An 18,919-nucleotide genomic window follows, 5' to 3' on the forward strand; every position below is an offset into this window, starting at 1 on the left:
GCTGGCACTTACTCTTGTTTGACATCCCTGGTTGGCCTGAAGTCAGATTACCAGGTTATACCACGCTGCCAAGACATCCCCTGCTTGCTTCCACAAGACTCAGCACCTCAAACATGAGATTTTGCCTGCCCTGTCAGCCTACAATCCCCTCTTCCTTACCTGCTTCCTCCTTCCCTCCCCTCCTCACTCCTTCCTTTCTCCTTCTCTTCTTCTTCCCTCTCCCAACCTCCTCTCCCCCATCTTCTGTTGGAAGACAGAGTAGCTTCAGGTGTGGTTGGAGTCCTGTCAGGTTCTGTACCACCTCTCCCCACATCCAGTCCTCTACCTATGCCCATCACCTGGTACTTCTGGCCACAGGAGTTGCAGCAAATATGTGGAGGCCTGAAGCCTAACCCTCAGCCTGTCTTCACCCATTCCCCAAACTCATTTCTGAGTCTGATGTCAGAATGGGATAGAGAAGGTATCCAAGGAGTGTGATGGTATGTGCAGTAAAGAGAAGTAGTTGTCTAGCTCTGAGCCCTGGTATTGAAGTTAATGCAAGAGATCTATCATTTATATCTTATACTGTCTGTAGCTCAAATGAATGTCTGAAACATATAAGCACTACTGTGTCTCTAATTTGTCAGTTGGATGAATAAAAGTTAAATCTATTTAAATGTGTTACTCTGTCAGGGCACCTGGGTTGATCAGTTGGTTAAGCGTCCAACTCTGAGTTCAGGTCATGATCTCACAATTTGTGGGATCAAGCTTCGTGTTGGGCTCTGCACTGTCAGCATGGAGCCTGCTTGGGATTCTCTCTCTCCCTCTCTCTTTGCCCCTCCTCCACACACACTGTCTCTAAATAAATGAACATTAAAAAAATAAAATAAAAATGTGTTACTCTGTCTATAGCAGCTTGTGACCACTAGCACTATCTTAAGCAACAGACTCTAGAAGCACCACCACTACTGTGTGTGTGTGTGTATGTGTGCGCGCACACGCGCATGTGCATGAGCACATGCATGCCCTCACATTGGCAGTGGAAATCCATTAAATATTTTAATGATAGAAAAGATGACCTCCTTCAGAATGGAGATGACCAATATATACAACATTGCTGTGGTCAAGTTGTGAGGTCATGGCGAGTAGGAGTGGGAAGGAGGCCACAACAGAGAATTTAGTTTAGCTAGAAAAGGTTCCTTGGTGAACTTTGCAATGATTTAGTCTTGGATTGACCCTAGCCCCTAGCAGCCCCTAGGGCAGGTACTTCAATGGACTCTTAAACATTGCTCAAAGCCTCAGGGGTGGGATAGGATGTGGAGGACAGATACTCACTGAGACCTACAACTTCTGCTGACTACCTGGGTCTTGAGTAGCCAGCCGGTCCAGATAACAGAAAACTGATGCTGTAGTGACACTGACCACACCCAAGGGCAGGACACTTGACCGCGCATGTTCAAGTGCATTAACAGACACAGTGAGTTGGAACAATTTAAAAGCTGGACCATACCAGATGTTCAGTGGTCCTTACCAAAGTCAGCCTCTGGTGAGAATGTTGATAGGAACCCAACAACAGAGAACTAAAAACCTACAGGAATAAGGAAAATAAGTGCCACAACATGAGCACTTCCTAGTCCAGATTGGTATTATGATTTGAAAGGCCCTAAGGAAGGTCCCCAAACCCTCCACCTATTTAGTAAAATGATGCCTAAAATCCCCAAATTAGAGTGCTCTTCCTTTCACTGTACTTCCACTACTTGGGGCAGTGCTGGGTGAAGCTGGGACCAGTGTTACTCTGAGCTGTTGGCACTCTTCCACCCCAGATCAGATGAAGATTCTGAGAAAGAAGTGTGATGGAAGTAACAATCAGGACACAACTTTCTAACATTGCCTGCAACTGATTCTATTGTCAATCTAGACTTTCAGGTCTCTCTCCCTAATTCCACCAAACCTATCTGAGTTCAATATTCACCAACATCAAGGTGCTTCTTCAAAGTACCCCGCACTCCCTGCCACCTGAGACCTACTAAGTAGGGTGCTCTCAGCATGGGCTCTATGTGGGTCCAAGGGCTAGAAGTGAGTAACTCCAGACCTCCCTCTGCAGCTGCCTCTCTATCCAGTATGAGGTAGGGACTTTGGAGGTGACACAGTAGGAAGCCTGGTATATTTTGGTGTGATCTGTCAGGCCCTTAGAGTAAGTCCCCCTTCCAAAAATATCCCTCCTTCTCCAGACCCACCTGGCACCTAATATTTCACCATTAGAGGGCCCTTAAAGTTACTCAATAAGTCTCCAGAGAAACACAGAGATCTCTTAACTTGGAGTGGGGATGGAAGATTAGTGAGAAGTCACATAAAAACAAATCAATGATAGCCCTGGAATTCCTAGATGAGGGGTTTAGAGGTGGCAATCCAGTGGGAAGAGGAGTGAGGGTGGGGAAGTCAGAGGGTCGGGAGTATCTATAATAAAAGCATGTTTTCATAACAAATACAGTTTTTAATTACATCAAAACCAGTTACTTCCCCCCTGGGTCATTTTGCCTGTCAGAGGCAGGCAGACACTCAAGGCTGAGCTGAGGAATATTATAATTCTCTGCAAAGTCTCCTCCCTGGAGGAGTCTGAGGAAGGGAGTGCAGCCCCTTGGGCCAAGAATGGCAGGAAAAGAGCAAAATTGTAGGCTGGATTGCCTAGTCACATGATGAGATCTCACTGCTTCTTGTCACGTAATCTCTTTTTCCCTCCTCCTCTGGTCTCTCCCTCTCCTCCTTTCCCCTCCCTCTGCTCTGTTTTGATTTGGTTAAAATAGATGCAAACGCTGGTCTTTTCTATTTTTAATACCTAGCCATTACATAATCCACAACGTAATTGCTGACTTGAAAAACTACTGGCAAGAGTAGAAAATCCCCAGAGTTTTAAAACAGGAAAAGGATTATTACAGCACAAAAGCCTCTGGCAGTTTTACTGACTGGTAAACTGTCTGTAATCGTCACTGCCAGTGGAAGTCACATGGGCCCTGGGAAACACTCTTCCCACCCCAGGAAAAGCAGGCTGGGGGAAGGGATGAGCCACAACCTTAGCTAGAGGGAGGCTGCTTTTTTTGGGGGGGGGGGGTGGGGGGGCGGAGGGGGGGTGGATCCTGGAGCTCCTACCAGCCCAGACACCAGGGCTGATGGAGTGAGCTTTAGGTTATCTGCCCTCCCCAGGACTCCATTTAACTGCTTTTGTTTCTTCCTAGAGAGTCTCCAGCAGTGGACATCCCTCATTAACTTCCTTCTACAGCCTCCAACATCCAGCCCCTGAGTGAGGGTGGACTATCCCAGTTAAATATATGAGTTTTTAATGACAAAGGAGCAAGGAAGACTGCTTGTTAACCACTGAGACCTGACCCATTCCTCTGCTTTCCACACATTAGGCCAACCCCTATACTATTTAATTATTCAATAAAATGAACCAATAAAAGTATAATAACTAGAGACTTGGTAAAGGGTTGGAAGGGAAGAAGATTTTGCCGCCCCAAAATATGTCTCTGGCTTAAGGATTTTTCTGAGCTAAAAGTAATCAAAATGTGGGGCACCTGGGTGGCTTGGTCAGTTAAGCCTCCAACTTTGGCTCAGGTCATGATCTCATGGTTCTGAATTCGAACCCCACATAGGGTTCTCCACTGTCAGCCATATCAAAATTATCTCATTAAGACAAAACTGTCTAGGGGCACCTGGGTGGCTCAGTCGGTTAAATGTCTGACTCTTGGTTTCTGCTAAGATCATATCTCACAGTTCATGGGTTCGAGCCCCACATCAGGCTCTGTGCTGTCAGCTTGGGGCCTGCTTGGGATTTCTCTCCTCCCTCTCTCTCTGCCCCTCCCCCACTCACACTCTCATACTCTCTCTCAAAATAAATAAACTTAAAAAAAAAAGATAAAATTGTCTATGTGTGTTATGGGTATGGCTATTGCAAAAGATACAAAGGGGACACGGATAGCTTTCCCTGATTTTGGCAATTCTGCCACAATCCCAACCCCAAAAATCAAGGTCAGTCCAATTTAGGTACTTACAAGTGACAATTCCTTCAAAAAATGTTTGCTGAATGCCACACACTTGGACTAGTTGCTGTGGACATAACAGTGAGCAAAATCACTGCCCTCATAGAACTGCCAATTCAGGGGCACCTGCGTGGCTCAGTTGGTTAAGAGTCTGACCCTTGATTTCAGCTCAGGTCATGATCTCAGGGTCATGAGTTTGAGCCCTGTGTCAGGCTCTGCACTGACATGAAGCCAGCTTGGGATTCTCTCTCTCCTTCTTTCTCTGCACACACCCCCCTCGCCCCCACCCCCGGACGCACATGTGCTCTTTCTCTCTCTCTCTAAAAATAAACTTAAAAAAAAAAACAAAAACCTGCCAGTTCAGTGAGAGAGATAGGCATTAATCAAAATATTACATAAACATATCATTACAAACCATGACAAAGGCTTATGAGGGTAAAGTATAGAGTACTAGGGGCATTTAGAACAGGGGGGCCTGATAGGGCTTGAGGGTTCCTAAAAGATTACCTTAGGGACCTCAGGGTCCTTTTAATTCAGCACCTGATCTTCCTTCCCTTCCCCCTCCACTCCCTCCTTCCTTGCTTCCTGTAGTCAGTATTTACTGGGTTTTTTTTCCTATGTACAAAAGATAATGCTAAGTTATTTATTTTTCAAAATGTTTATTATTTTGAGAGAGCGTGCACATGCGCACAAGTGGGGGAGGGGCAGAGAGAGAGAGAGGGAGAGAGAGAATCCCAAGCAGGCTCCATGTTCAGTGTGGAGCCCAATGTGGAGCTCAATCTCATGATCACTTTGCTAAGTGATCTAATGCTAAGTTCTTCTTCATATGCATGGTCTCATTTGATTCCTATAACAAACTTACAAGTTAGCACTTTTTAAAAAAATTTTTTTTTACATTGATTTATTTATGAGAGACAGAGAGAGACAGCATGAGCAGGGGAGGGGCAGAGAGAGAGGGAAGAGACAGAATCAGAAGCAGGGTCCAGGCTCCAAGCTGTCAGCACAGAGCCCGATGTGGGGCTCGAACCCACGAACCGCGAGATCGTGACCTGAGCCGAAGTCGGATGCTTAACCGACTGAGCCACCCAGGCGCCCCATAAGTTAGCACTTTAAAAGGGTCTGATGAGAAAGGCCAAATCATACTTTGTAATGGCAGCTATATACAATTCATAATATGAATTAAGACTCTACTGGCTGCAGGTGACAAAAATCCAAATCACACTTTCAAAAATAAAACAGGAGAGCCTGGATCCATATAAATGAAATGTCCAGAGTGAGACTAACATAGAGTACGGTTAGATCCTGGTACTCAAAAGAAGCCTTTCAGGCTCCATCTCCATCTCATAACTCAGCTCTCATCTGTGTTGGCTTCAGCATTCCCCTTGGGGTGGCAAGATGACCACTTAGGAACCTCAGAGTTATTCACATTCTACAGGCTTGGCAACCCAATTGGAAAAAAAAAAAAGAGAGAGAGAGAATTCACTTAATGGTTCCAACAAAAGTCCAGAATCGTAACTGGCCTGAATTTGAGATCATGCCCATACCACCTGCTGTTCTCTGATTGGCATAGTCATGTGTCCTCCCTCTGGAACCAAGGGATGGACTCGACTCCACCAAAACCCAGTCTGAGAATGGAAAAGGACATGGTCCCCCAAAGGAAAATCAGTATGTTCTAACCTAAGAAGAGAGAAATCATGCTGAGCAGTCAAAGTCCACTAAGCACTATCGTCCTCAAAGTTTGGAATAAGAGTGGATTTTAAAACTATACTGTAAGTTCTTCCATCAACTGGGTCTTCCTCCCTAAGACATGAACATGAGTCCTCATTTAGTGTGACAGTGGCTGGATTTGCCATGGTCCTATCCAGCTGTTCAGAGAACTTGGCTTCTTGCTCTAGGGCACTTACTGGAGTCTTAACAGATGCTTAAATACTTACTCAGGGCAGTCTCTAAGTCCCAATACTTTGTGGAAGACTTTTCTGACTCCCTTCAATTCCCAAATGAAGTGCCCTACTCAGTGCCGCTGTGGCCAGCGAAGCTGCAGCTCTCTAGCCCTTTGACCAGCATCGCAGGGTCTATGTAAATTATGAGGAAGAAAGGGAATAACAAGTCCTTTGTTGGGAAGTTCTCCTCCCCTTTTGGAGTCTGAACTGAAAATGGCTTCCATTGAGCAGAAAGAGGAATATCAGGGTAGTTCCTGAACTATCTAACAAATAGATCTCCATAAGAAGGATCTTGGGGGAGGATCAAGACTAAACATTCTATGAGTTGTACAGCAAGTACTACAGCAGCAATCAGATGTCAGCTGCAACCACTTTGTGAGCATGTTTTATTTTTTTTTAATATTTACTTATTTTGAGAGAGAGAGCACACAAGCGTGGGAGGGGCAGAAAAAGGGAGACAGAGAATCCCAAGCAGGCTCCACACCATCACCACAGAGCCCGACGTGGGTCTTAATCTCATGAACCGTGAGATTGTGACCTGAGCCGAAATCAAGAGTCAGATCCTTAACCAACTAAGCCACCAGCATCCCCAGGCATGTTTTAAAATCAGCCTGGATCCCCCCATCCAGTGACCCTCCCACAATTTCTGTGAATTCCCAGCAGCTAATGCTTTTGGCTATGATTCCAGCTCCTGTTGGAGTCCTTTTTGGCTATGACTCCAGCTCCTGCTGGATTTTTTTATCTCACTCACATCACACTTCCTGAGGCTGATCTCTTTCTTCTGCTCTGAGCTGTCCCCCCAGAGGTGGGACTCAGCTCCCTTCTTCCATGCTTTATTGAAAAGAAAAAAATATGCATACACAGACAGACTTAAAACACTGTGTGTTCATCAGACTTTCCTAAATTTATGAAGAGACAGAGGTGTTTATTGTTATCATGCTTCTTGGCTCCTTTACCTTCTCCAAACATTGCCTATATTTAGGGGGGGGTCTTCCCTTCCCTCAGGAAACTAAATTCCCCTTATATTATTCAAAGAGACTTAGCTCTCTATCCCCCTTCCTCTGACATCCAATGACCCATACCTGGAGTCAGCCCCACTGGGAACCATCCACTCCAGGTTCCACTCCTGACCAGCACTGAGGAACAAAAAGAAAATTTGAACTTCACTCTCTCACCACCACCATTCTGTACTGGTGAAGAGAATGGAATGACTTTTTTCCCCTATGAATATGAATTGGCCCACCTTCAGAACAGAACTGGCTGGAGTCAGTTTTGGTTTTAAATAGGTTTCTATTAAACCACTCTATGTAAACTCTCCAGCTCACAGAAAAACCTATGTTACATGTCAGAAACAATTCCCATACACCCATACTGGGGTCTACTGACACTGGTAATGTTATTATGGAAGGCAGTGTTTCTGTCCCAAAATGTTGCCTGTCTTTGAAAGACAAAGAGGGGTTTTTGTTTTTGTTTTTGGCCTTGTGCCACCCTCTGATGGCATTCCTGATGCTTCCAAGCTAGAGTTCTAGAGCCTCAAATTCCAGGGAAATAGGTAAAACTATGGTGTCCACTTCAAGGTCTCCTTTCACCTAGGTTGGAAGGAGCCTGAGACGAAGATTAAAACTGGCTGAGAGGCTTCCCCAAAGGAGAGGCAAGGACAAATGCAAAGAGCAGGTTTCCTCCCAAAATTCAGGCTGGCTCTAAGTCTTGCCCACCTGGGCCAAAAAAGGTAATTTTCTGTTTTCTTCCAAGGTAATGAGCAAGCAAAGCCTCTCAAACAGAGGAGGCCTCAGCCCTTTCCACTGCATCAGAGGCAACAGGCAGAGAGATTCTACAAGGCCATGAATACTAAAATGTAGCCAATCCTGGGAAAAAAAAGAATTCTGAGCTTTGAATTCCTTTGTTCCTCACACCAAGAGGTACAACTGCAGACACCATGGCCTAGTAGCCTCATTTTAGTTTCTGAGAAGGGAAAGGTAGTGAGGAGTCTCTAAATTCTTCTGAGAGGCTAAGATTTATAATACTAGATCAATCTTTTACATAAGAGGAAGACAAAAGTGGACATTTCATTCATTAATGTTGTAATTAACAAAATACAGCCTTGGAGTGCCTGGGTGGCTCGGTCAGTTAAGTTCCCAACTCGTGATTTTGGCTCAGGTCATGATCTCATGGTTCATGAGATGGAGCCCCACATTGGGATCTGCTCTGCACTGACAGCAAGGAGCCTGCTTGGGATTCTTTCTCTCCCTCTGTCTCTCTGCCCCTACCACTCCTCCATGCACTCATGAGCTCTCTCTCAAAATAAATAAACATTTAAAAAAATTAAAAAAAAAAATCCTTAAATATTTTTTAATTCCAAGGAATCTTTTAATAAAATTTAAAACAGCATAAATACATTCCAAATCAAATAGGAATGTTTTTTTAAAAATAAATGGGAACACCGTATTCATATTTCTCTGCACCTGCTCCTTTTGCTGATAAAGTTACTTCAAAGTTTTCACAGCCACACAGTATTACATAGCACCATATTAATGGATATTTACCAACACAGTGAACATTCCTATCCAGAGGATTCTGTGCTCATTTCTTAAATGAAATTCCAGTTTCATCTGGAATAGATGAAATAGATAAGCTTTTTTAGATGAAATTACAGTTTGCCCTGCTGTGTCTCACCTATTGTATTCTTCACCTATTTTCTATTGGGTTTGTTTTTTTCCTTACTGATTTATAGAAACCTTTTATAGATTGTAGACATTAATCCATCATCTATTACATATATTGCAAAAATTTTCTCCCACTCTGTTGGTTGTCTTCTAACTTTGTTTATAATGACTTTTTTTTTTGCCAGACAGAAGTTTCTCATTTTTGTGTGGCAAAACCAGTTAAAAACAATTTAGAAAGTACTGCCATGGGAAAAGTGCACCCTGAGCTCTGAGCCACACAGCCTCTTCTGCTGGGGGCCACACAATCTTGTTTGGGTTCCTGTGCTGAAATGGTGGATTGGGCAATCATTTTCTGAGCTGTTCACTTCTGGCCAGGGTGGTGGTGTAAATGAATCAAGTCAAGAAGGAGCAAAAAGAATTGCTAAGATTTGGTTTGTTTCCAGCTATTTGGAGGCCCTTTCTTAAATGTTTGGAATCATATACTAACAATGTCAAAAGAATCCTGAAACATCAAAAACCCAAAAACATCTTTATAAACAATAATCTGAGTGTTTCCAGACTCTTTTCAAACTGTGTGGGCTTTAGGGCATTGTTTGCTGTCACTGTGCAGGGAAAAATAAATTCCAGACCCCACAGGAACAAAAAGGCTCAAGAGTCTACTGACCTAGAGTTTTAAGCAAGAAACCATTAGTTTTCCTGTCAGCCTCTCATAGATAGCACTGACTCAATCTGATCCTGAGCAGTTCAAAAACCCCTCGTGGCCAAATAGGATTTTCCCTGCAAGCGTTCTTAGTCTGCAAACTCTGCCTAAAGGCCCAGTACTTTGTGGAGATTGTCCCACTTGGCCAGAATCTCTCTCCTCCCACAATTCCACGGTATTGAGGCACACAGTGCAGGCCTAATAGATGGTTCTGGCCTCCTTCCCCTATCTGGGACCTGGCATTCCTTGAGGAACTTGGTTCCAGGCAGTGAAGGTTCTGCCATAAAATCATTTTTCAGTACCCAGTAGTACCAAGAGGAGAAACAGATGCTCTGTCTCAATGTGGCTTCAAAGCCATTACACCTGCAACCTTACCAAAAAAATCCTTCCTTTGCCAAAGTCTGTACCAAACAACCACACTCTTCCTCACTGCCCTGACCTCTTGGTCATCAAGACCTTTGGCTCCTTGATCACAGTCTGCCTTTACACTCCAAGTCAGACCTTTTGCCTGGTAATGATCTTCTATATCTTTCTACATTTCTACCTCTCCTTGTCTTTACTTCTACAGCTTCATTCTTCAACTTCATTGAGATTTCCAGCCCCTTGACACCCAACCCCATCATTTAGTTGCCTATCAGTCCTTCCCTAAATTCAGTCCGTTCTCTAACCAACTGGACAACAACCACTTTATTACCAATATCCTAGACCCCCATTATTCCAAGTCTTCCACTTGCCCCACAAAACACAGCTCCCAGTTGAATACAAATGTCCTCTGCTTTAACCCTGCTGAATACGGCTAAAACCACGATTAAGTCATGAAGGCTGCTTCCTCTAAGAAGTCATTGTCTGCAACATTATCTAGTCCTTCAGTGCTACTCAGCTATCCACCTACATGTCTTCAGATCACTGTCATTGGCTCAACAGCTTTTAAAAACTAAGTCATTGTCCCCACTATACCACCTGCTCCTATCAGATGACTTTAATTTCTTCTGTCCAGAGAAAACAAAGCCAAACAGAAGGAAACTCCAACTTTCTGTCTCTCCCAAATCTCAACAAATCCCTCTGCCCCATCACATCCTTTGCCCCTATTAAATGAGACTAGAAAATGCTCAACGGAGTGCTAGCAAAAGGTAAGAAAGTTATAAATGGTGGTGATGGTGGTGATGGAGTTAAATTCAGTGGTAGCCTTTGTCCTTTCTTCAGTTCAAGTTTAATCTCTCCACCAGTGTTCAGGATATAGTAGACCCTTTCCCCCAGGGGCCTTGCTCAATTTTTTTTTTCTCTTTTCTACCTTCAACTTCTCCCTCTCAACTGGCTCTTGCCCCCCCAGCACAGGGACATGCTTGGATCTCAAAAAATAAATAACGCTCCATAGACCCTGTATTCCCCCTTCACTTTTCTCATTTCATAAACAAGCTTCATGTAAGACTGGCCTCCCTGACTGGGTCCATACCCTTGCCTCCATTTGCTAGCTGCAGAGGTACTGTCTAGTAAAAGAAAATGGACTGCTCTTATTTGCCAAAGGTCTGCTCTTTGGGAAACTGCTTTAGAGATTAGCAAAGAAGTACAGAAAATACATTATGTTGCTATTAATTCTAAGTTTTAATAATATGAATAAAAATAAATTTTAATAATATAAATGAGAATAGACTTACCTTTGTATCAATACTACCTCCAACTAGAGTATAAGCTAGATTATTTAAAATGTTCTTTAAAACAAAGAAATCCTGGGATGCCTCGCTGACTCAGTCAATAGAACATGCAACTCTTGATCTCAGGGTATTGAGTTCAATCCCCACGTTGGGCATGGAGTCTACTTAAAAACAAGATTGGGATGGGATGGGATGGGATGGGATGGGATGGGATGGGATGGGATGGGATGGAAAAAAATAAAATAAAATAAAATAAAATAAAATAAAATAAAATAAAATAAAATAACCTGTTTTCACAAAAGCACACTGATTCTCTAAATCTAAAAACTAGAAACAATCTCTCCTCTGAGTTCCCACAGCACTGTCTGTACCTATAATACCCTACCACTTCATCTTCAGTTATTATAGAACTCTCTGCCGTTAATACATATTTGATAAATTAATATATTTTACAAGTACCTATTATAGATCAGATAATTCTAATCAAATAAATTCAAATCAATCTAATCAAATCAATCTAATATTGCTTAATTAAATCAGCCCCCCTGAAGAATCTCTATTGACATTTTGCTAACTTAATATAAGGCTTTTTTTTTTTAACACATTGAATTTAATAAAGTTGCATTCAATCACTCACATCCTGCAATTTTTCACTTACTTAAATGTGCCTTGCAAAGTCTCAAATACTGAGGTCATTATCACTTTGGGTCCAGTCTGAGAGGACAAAGGTAAAAGTCAGTGAGGTAGGAATTACCCAATCCAAAGGCTGTGAGTGGGGCATTCAGGGGGAAGGAATGCATTTTTCCTCTCCCTTACCTAAAAAATACCCAAGAAATGCTCCTCCTGGGGGGACTGAGACTTCCTTTCACACAATGTCTACTCCCTTCTGCTTCAATTACTTTCACATAATCTGAATGTCAGCTCAACAAAGACACAGCTTTGCCCTGCTGGACCTCCCAAAGTTTGCTCATATCTGAAATAAGGAAGTTTGCCTAGAAAATCTACAAAGTTTTTTATGTAAATAACTGCACATTACTTACAGTGTGAAAATCAAGTTTTATTTTGAAAAGCAAGTTCAATTCTTAAAGAAACCCAGTTGTAAATTCTTTTGTGATACGGAAGAATCTTCACATCCACAACCACCCCCAACATAACTGTTAGATTATCTACATGAGACCAATAATTCTCCTAAAGCAGGACACTGAGATGGGTATTAGGAGCTTCTTCCAAAGCACTGACATTCCCGCCCACACAGTCCCTCTGTAGAAGCCAGTCCTTAATCCTTACCAAGGCAGAATTATGGGCTTAAAAGACTGTGCTAAGGGTAAAAAAGGTAGCCAGGAATACATGCCAGGAAGCACAGGGCAGGGCCAGGTGACAGGCTCCAGTCCCTATGGAGCCAGAGCCAGAACCTCCCAGTTTGCTTTACCCTTGCAGAGGGTGTAATTTCCAGCAGGGCTAAAAATCGCCAATGGCATACAGCCAGAGGGCAGGGCCAGGCTGGGTAAGCAAAGTCAGTGATGAGCCAGAGAGAATCCAGATTTAGAATGTAAGCATTAAAGAAGGGTAGTAGAGAGCCTCCTACAGAGGACTTATAAAGTAGCTGCCCTCTTTGGGTAAGATCCAGGTTGCCAATAGGAAATCTCCTACCTCTATGGGTCTCATCACTTGCTCCAGAGACTTTCTCAGCAGCCTCATGTTTTTTAGGAAGAGATCAGCCTACTGATTTTAGAAACATCCCTCCCCTGTGGAGTCAACAGCTCAAGAGCAGAAACTTCCCATGGTACCTCTGTTTCCTCCCTCCCCAATACAAAATCCATGTGATAAGATTAGTCCCAAAACCACCCAAGCCAACCTATAGTATCAAGCTGTCGGAAGATTGTTTTACACAGTTCAACATGCCTCAGGGATAAAGATTCCTTCAGTCCTTGACTTGCTCACTCACTCATTCAGCCAGAGTTGTCTGACTGCCCACTATGCTCCAAGCACAGGGCTGCAAAGACACCTTACAGGATTCTTAGCAGATACCAGTCTAGCAATTACCCAAGAACCTCTCTAAAGTGGACCCTGTTGGTTCAGAATTTCTGACAGGAGATAACTTCTTTTTGTGTTTGTGCTATCAGGAAGGGGTTAGCAAAAATATTTAATTGCATAAATACGATTATCAGTTGGAAAACTGAAGTAACTTAAGAGAATTCTGATTTTCTACTCATTAAAGCACGTCGTCTTAGGACCTCTACTAGTTAGTACATATATACATAAGTGAATTAACATGTGATTCCAAAAGTAAACAAACTTAATGACTTCACAAAAAAAATTTTTTTCCACATAATTAAAGCAGACAAGACCTTCCCTCATAGGTCTAAGTCAATATGCTTCTACTATATTTCTTTCAAAAGAATGAAGCCAGAATTCAATAAACTACTAAGTCACCACACCAACTTGGCTGTAACCAAATTGGCCAACCTTACATCCAAAACACCTCCAGCTATTTGAAAAGATCAGGACTTCTTTTTCCCCCTTAAGTTCAATAAAACACCCGACATTCTCTGGTTTAGAGGAATGTCAGGACCTACAAGGGCCAAGAGGATAGGACAATGACCATGAGTAGCATGGTATCTTCCCTGGCTGTCTTCTTCCTCCCAACTCTTCACTGTGGCTATCCCTAGCTCTAGGCTGCCACTTTTGCTCCAGTCTTTCCCTCCTTGGAAAATTCATCTCTAAAATGGAAAGTGGAGAATGAGAAACGGAATCTGAGGCCTCAATACCTGAGTTTGAGTCCTAATTCTACTCTCTGAGATTCAGTGTCCACATAAAGGAAGAAAAAAAATATTGCCTAGCATACAAGACTGTGTTAGCCAAGTCACTATACAATGGCCTTTGTAAATTGCAGAGTGATCTCTAAACAATGTTGTGGCTGCTGTTTTACTATGGTGATTACTGCTCACTCCTACCTCCTCTCAAGCTCTACTCTCAGGTTCCAGTTGACACCAGTACCACACACTCCTCTCCAGAGTCTGTTAAGACTACCAACAAGAAAGGGAGAACCAACACAATACCACCCTCACCCAAACATCTCAAAAGGTCAAATCTAGAGTCCCACTCATACTTATTACCTCTGCTTTAGAAGTACCTTTTTCTCTAAATGGGAATTCTTGGCCTACAGAATACTTCCTATTGGCCCTTGAAATTCAACTCCAAGAAACAAATTTGTCTCCCCCTTCTAGAAGAGTGGTTCTCCTTTCCAGCTACCCCCTTTTTGTCATGTCGAGTAATTTTCCAACTTCGAAGGGTAGACACACACTTTGACATAATATAATTAACTGTCTGGTTTCAACCAACCCACCACCTCAAGTCAGAATCTGTTTCCTTTTTCTTTTTTAAGATTTTATTTTATTATTTTAAATTTCTTAAAAATGTTTATTTTTGAGAGAAACAGTGCAAACAGGGGAGGGGCAGAGAGGGGGGAGACACAGAATCTGAAGCGGGCTCCAGGCTCTGAGCTGTCAGCACAGAGCCCGACGTGGGGCTCGAACTCACAGAGTGTGAGATCATGACCTGAGCTGAAGTTGGACACTCAACCAACTGAGCCACCCAGGCGCCCCTAAGATTTTATTTTTTAAGTAATCTCTACACTCAATGTGGGGTTTGAATTTACAACCCTGAGATCAAGAGTCACATGCTCTACCAACTGAAAAAGCAGGCACCCCTATTTTTTAAGTGCCTTTTTTTTCTGAATCAGAAAATTTCTGTTAACAATGTGTTGTATGATTTTTTAAATATATACACATAGCTACAGCTGTATTTATTTCAATCAAAACAGGTTCATTTGCTACATATTTTTTCCTGTATATACTGTAGGCACCTTTCTATGTCAATAATTATAGATTGGGGAGCCTCAGTAGCTCAGTTGGTTGAGCATCCAACTCGTGATTTTGGTTCAGGCGATGATCCCTGGGTTGTGCTGAGCGTGGAGCCTGCTTGGGATTCTGGATTCTGTCTCTCTCCTTCTGCCCGTCTCTCCTGCTCATGTTCTCTCTCTCTCAGAAAAAAAAAAAAAAAAAAATATATATATATATATATATATATACACAACTTATATATGTCATATATATACATTATATATTAATATATATTTATTATAAATATATATTATATAATATATATTTTATATATATTATATATAACATAAAAATATATATATATGTATATGTATTTACTTAATTTATCATTGTATGGACTTACCACAGTTTATTTGGCCAATCTTCTGATGGACATTTTGACTGCTTTATAAATTCTGTAGTGACAAATATCCTCATAAACATATCTCTGTACACTTGCCATGGGGATAAATACCTAGAAGTCAAATTGCTAGTTTAAGAGTGTGTACTTCAAATTCGATACATACTGCCAAACTGAACTTCAGAGACTACATGAATTCCAAACTGTAGTCAGTAAAAAGTATTTTTTTTCTTTTTAATATGTGTCAATCTAACAGCTGGAAAGTGAGGTCTCATTTCTATTTGTATTTTCTATATTGTAAGTGAAACAGCCTTTTTCTATAAGGTTTTACAAGTCATTTATTCATCTATGACTTTGGTCCATTTCCTTTTTGTTTTTACTTTTCTCCTATTGATTTATAAGAGCTTTGTGCACACAGATATGTTGAAAACTCTTTTTAACCAGCTTGTCAACTACTTTTTATTTTGCTTATGGTGTTTGTTTTAATTTTTTTTTTTTAAGCTAATACCCCACACTTTTTCCTTTATCATTTCTGCCTTGGGTGCCACACTAAAATAACTCTTTTCAAGGGGCGCCTGGGTGGCTCAGTTGGTTGAGCGTCTGACTTCAGCTCAGGTCATGATCTCACAGTCTGTTGAGTTTGAGCCCTGCGTCAGGCTCTGTGCTGACAGCTTGGAGCCTGGAGCCTGCTTCAGATTCTGTGTCTCCCTCTCTCTCTGCCCCTCCCCAGCTCACGCCCTGTCTCTGCCTCAAAAATAAATAGAAACATTAAAAATAAATTAAAAATAAAATAAAATAACTCTTTTCTGCTATACTTGTTACTTTAGTTTTTGTTAAGAACCTTTAACTGGGGTGCCTGGGTGGCTCAGTCGGTTAAGCGTCCGATTTCAGCTCAAGTCATGATCTCGGAGATTCACAGTTCGAGTCTCATGTCAGGGTCTGTGCTGACAGCTCAGAGCCTGGAGTCTGCTTCAGATTCTGTTTCCCCCTCTCTCTGCCCCTCCCCCCACTCACACTCTGTCTTTCTCTCTCTCAAAAATAAACAAACATTTTAAAAATTAAAAAAAAAAACAAAAACAACACCTTTAATCTATCTAGAATTTATTTTGCTAGAAAGTGACAGGGCTTTTTTTTCCCCACCCAAATGGTTAGACATTTATCCTAAACACTATCCTTTCCCACTAAAACCTAGATCTGGACTTCCTAAATCTACTTTGAGCTCTGCTCACCAAGAAAAATTCTTGTCTCCAGTTGGAATACTTTTGTCATCGCCCACAACAGGTTTTACGTAGGCTGCTGCCTATACACACATTGTTGCCCTTGCCTGGAACATCCTCTTACCTTCCCTACACAGTTCCTTCAAAACAAAACCATTTCTGAGATAAGAAGTAAATGCTGGGGTGCCTAGGTGGCTCAGTCAGTAGAGCATGTGACTCCTAATCTCAGGGTCCTGAGTTCAAGCCCCAAATTGGGCATAGAGCTAGAAGAAGAAGAAAGGAGGAAGAAGAGGAGGAGGAGGAGGAGGAGGAGGAGGAGGAGGAGGAGAAAAAGAAGTAGTAGTAGTAGTAAATGCTATTTAAAACAAGAAATGCTTTCAAAGGAGAGATATAATGTAAAAGAACACATCAGATACTTTGTGTGGCTAAAGAAGTAGATGAACTTTTTACTCAGCTGAGCCATTCAGTGGGCTTTGGACATACAGATGTGAGTTTGGGAGAAAGAGTAGAATTCATTTATTTTGCATAATAGAGTAAGAAATATCTGGAATGTTTAGTGGCAACAGAAAAAGAGAAGATTTTAAGGGATCAAAACCATATACATGGGTGATATGAATAGTAGTGAATCCCTAATGGAGAGGTAGACAAAAAAGGACTTTAAGGGACAGGGACAGCCAATATTAGAATTCAAGTTGCTTGCTTTGCTGCAACATAAAGTCTGCTACACACATAAAGGCTTTAGCTGGGAGATATTTGAGTTCTACATCTGGGTCAATATGGATGGAAACAGGTACAGCATGCTTGAGACGGTAAGACCATCTATAATCTGAACTAATTTGGTGGAAGAAAGAGCTCAAAATTAAAATGACCATCATACATGAGCTCCCAGGAATTTGAAGAATCTGGGTAAAGGAATCAGACCCTACATCTAGACTCCAGATGTAGAATGGCACTTTCAGCCAAATTTTTAAAGGAAAAGATAGCTCCTGCTAACTAATGGGTTACATAAAGATACTCAATCCTTAGAAGCTTTTAAAAAGAACCGAGTGAGGTTCAGTGCTGATTTGCAGAAGAAATCAGTGGGGGAGGAGCCAATTACTCTGCTTGCACAAGTAGTAAACTTAAGGATTATACCCCATCCCTTCCTCACTCCACATGTTCCCATAGGGGTATTTTGGTCCCTCACCACTTAGGATGTCCTTGGTCAACTCTCCCCTCTTCCATGAAAGTTTCTCCTAAGGTTTTAGCTCTCAGATGATTCCTTTCCAAAATGTCCATTTACTTAGAATCTGAACCTCAGTGTAACCTTTGTGGGTTTTTTTTTCTATTTGTTAACTTCTCTGTTGAATTCAGCTATAGATGCCTTGTAGACAAGAACTCCAACAAGAAAGAAAGAAAGAAAGAAAGAAAGAAAGAAAGAAAGAAAGAAAGAAAGAAAGAGAGAGAGAGAGAGAGAGAGAGAGAGAAAGAAAGAAAGAAAGAAAGAAAGAAAGAAAGAAAGAAAGAAAGAAAGAAAAGAAAGAAGAAAGAAAGAGGAAGAGAAGGAGAGAAAGGGAGGGAGAGAATGAGAGGGAAAGACAGAGGGAAGGATGGACATCTAAACATCTTCCATTATACTCAGAGCTTCCTTAATTCCTGGTGGAGAAATAGTGGAAGATAGTGATGTGGAAGTAAGTTTACTAATGACCATGGATGGTGATGCTCTAAGGCAAGAACAAAGGAGGAATAGGAATAGGAAGAAATAGGGGAACGGGGAAAGAGGATGGCATAATGAAAATATAATTTGGCTTGGGACATGCTAAGTTTAAAGTACCTAAGGGAAGTCTGAGTGGCTCAGTTGGTTATGCATCCAACTCTTGATTTCAGCTCAGGTCATGATCTAAAGGTCGTGAGATTGAGCCCTTGTCAGGCTCATGTTGGGTGTGGAGCCTGCTTAAGATTCTCTCTCTCCTTCTCCCCTTCCCCTGCGCATGCTCTCTCTCTCAAAAAACAAAAACAAAAAAACAAAACGATAATAAAATACCTTAAGAACCAGGTTATGATGGCAACTGTGTTTGGTCATCACGAGTCAGGAACTCAGAAGAGAGATTTAAGAGTTTTTAACATATCAGTGGTAGCTAAAACCATAAGCACAGGTGACATCACCCAGGGATAGTATATAAAGGGAGAGGAGAGGGGGCTAAGGATAGATTCTTAGGAAATGTCTTCATGTAGGAAGCCTGTAGGAGAAAATAAGCCTTTGCAGTTATAGGAAGTTATGGTTATCATGTCTGTAAATAGTCATGTGCCAATACTTATAAATACCTACAGATGGACCAAATAACTGGCTCTACAGAACACCTCTAAAGGCCCATTTCAAGCCTTCTTTCAACCTTGCTGTGAGCCCACTCCCTGATCTTCACAGTTAAAACCAGAGTATTTCAGAGGAAGTGGCAGAATGGACAAGGGCCATGGACCAAGGCCTCCAGAGTGGGGCTTGTGGGTGGAAG

The 18,919-nt window shown here is 42.0% G+C and overlaps 1 non-coding gene across 8 annotated transcripts in view; it reads right to left on the reverse strand.

Annotated features, from left to right (window-relative positions):
- LOC106967762 (aspartic peptidase retroviral like 1) overlaps positions 1 to 18,919 on the reverse strand; it is a 121,873-nt gene that overhangs the window by 67,221 nt on the left and 35,733 nt on the right. For 3 of the 8 annotated variants that reach the window (XR_008289383.1, XR_008289382.1, XR_008289377.1), the window contains exon 7: positions 15,217 to 15,327. The exons of the other annotated variants lie outside the window; for them this stretch is intronic. This is a non-coding gene — a transcript (aspartic peptidase retroviral like 1). The remainder of the gene's footprint in view (positions 1 to 15,216; positions 15,328 to 18,919) is intronic. 8 annotated transcript variants of the gene reach the window in all.

The sequence above is a fragment of the Acinonyx jubatus genome, chromosome A3, assembly GCF_027475565.1.
Source record: "Acinonyx jubatus isolate Ajub_Pintada_27869175 chromosome A3, VMU_Ajub_asm_v1.0, whole genome shotgun sequence".
Lineage (NCBI taxonomy): Eukaryota > Metazoa > Chordata > Mammalia > Carnivora > Felidae > Acinonyx > Acinonyx jubatus.